We start from the raw sequence: 2,285 nt of genomic DNA, 5'->3' as shown, positions 1-2,285 counted from the left end.
TCCCAGCTGAGACCACGAAACATCTCATAAAACCTATGATTGAGAAAGTCTCTCAGAGAAGATGTAGATGTGTATTCTCCCAGCTGAGACCACGACACATCTCATAAAACCTCCGATTGAGAAAGTCTCTCAGAAAAGATGTAGATGTGTAGTCTCCCAGCTGAGACCACGGCACATCTCATAAAACCTCTGATTGAGAAAGTCTCTCAGAGAAGATGTAGATGTGTAGTATCCCGGCTGAGACCACGGTACATCTCATAAAACCTCTGATTGAGAAAGTCTCTCAGAGAATATGTAGATGTGTAGTCTCCCAGTTGAGACCACAGTACATCTTATACTGAACCTCTGATTGAGAAAGTCTCTCAGAGAAGATGTAGGTGTGTATTCTCCCAGCTGAGACCACATCTCATACTGTATAGAATCGAAAGATTGGACGGCTCTTGGAAATCGTACCTGCTAGTATAGAGCAACGTCTTCAGGATGCAACCAGGTTTTTCCCTGACTATAAAAGATGAATATGACACTCCAACAAGTTTATATTACTCAAACCTCAGATAATTAATGCTCCTAGATAAGAATCCCTGCTAGTACAAAGTCATCAGTTAATTATCTCTAATCGCCTGAATATCCAGCAATATTCTACGATTCTTCGTTATATTTCGTCACTTCAATTCGTGGTTCTTCCCAGCAGAATTCCACGGGTTAGTGATAAATATTCAACGAAACAGGCATCTGAGCATCGAATGAGCTCTGGCTAAAATGGTGCAAGGGTATTTGGAAATAATGCACAGACTAGCATTTGAATGCGCAAACGAGCATTTCAAAAATACAAATGAACGATGAACCTATGCAAAATAGGAAGGAAAAATAATAATAATAAAATATTAGCAAAGGCGCCAGGGGACTGGGCTCACCAGCCGTCCGGTCGTGCTGTGACCAGTCCCGCGCCCAATTTTATATTTTATCACGTTTTATTATTTTTCCTGATCTTATGAAAGTTCTCTCGTTCGAGCAAATTTTCTTCGTTTCAGGGAAATTTTCTAATCTCATGATTTTATCAAGGAAGTAATAAAATTAGGGAAAGGTGTCGCGGGACCTAGCAACAGCCGGCCGGCCACGCCCTAGCCATGGCCTGTCCCACACCTCACGTCCCCATTATTTTATTATTTCTCTCAAATTATGAAAATTTCCTGATTTCATGAATTTTTCCTTAAACCATGAAAATCCCTAATTTTATGAATTTTCTCTAAAATCATGAAAAAATATTATAAAATTAGGAAAAACTTGTGGGACCGGGCTCTAGCCGGCCGGCCATGCCCTAGCCGGTCCCACACGTCCATTATTTTATTATTATTTGGTGTTTTGTTTTCCTAATTCCATGAAAACTCCCTGATTTCAGCAAAATACCTTGGTTTCAACAAATCCCTCTGATTTTGTGAAAATTCTCTAAAATCATCAAAAAATTACATAAAATTTGGAAGAGTGCCTGGGACCGTGCCTGTCGGCCGCCCGGCCTTGCCTTGGCCATTCCCGGTCCCACACTCCATCATTCCCTATTTTATTATTATTTTATCTCCTCATCTCATGGAAATTCCCTAATTTCATAAAACTCTCTAATTTCATGGAATTTCCCTCAAATCAGAGAAAATACATAAAATTACATAAAACTGGGAAAGTACGTGGGACCGTGTTTGTCAGCCGACCGGCCATGCCCTAGCCATGGTCGGTCCCACATCTTCTTATTCCCTGTTTTATTTATTATTCTTCATCATCTCATGTATTTTTCCCAGTTTCAGCAAAACCCTGGATTTTTCATATTTTCTCGAAATGTAGCTCAGACGCGCACCAGAAAACACCAAAATTCTCAGGACTAAGGCACGGACACCATGGTGACACGGGTACATCCCCTTGACCAACCAAGGGTGACCCTAAGGCTTGGAAACAACTGGTCCCACATGTTTTAATGATTTTAACCTAATTTGTTCGATTGCTCATATTAGGTTCAAACACTTTCCAAACAATTGGAAGTTTGCTCAAACGGCCATCTATTGGTCCCACGGTCACTTAGAGCCGTTCCCACGACCTCTTGGTCGGTCACTCAGGTTTCATTATTTTTCGCTCACACGAGCATTATTTTAATAAATGATTAAACTAGCATTTAATCATTCTTTCACCAACTGGTCTTCGAGGCTTTGGTATTTTTTCCTCATTCGAGCATCTAGGCATTATATGGTGAACCCATCATACCATATAGCCGGTCCCTGCTTTTCTGTGATATATTTGCA

The sequence above is a fragment of the Papaver somniferum genome, chromosome 5 (genome assembly GCF_003573695.1).
Source record: "Papaver somniferum cultivar HN1 chromosome 5, ASM357369v1, whole genome shotgun sequence".
Classification (NCBI taxonomy): domain Eukaryota; kingdom Viridiplantae; phylum Streptophyta; class Magnoliopsida; order Ranunculales; family Papaveraceae; genus Papaver; species Papaver somniferum.
This window is presented reverse-complemented; position numbering follows the sequence as displayed.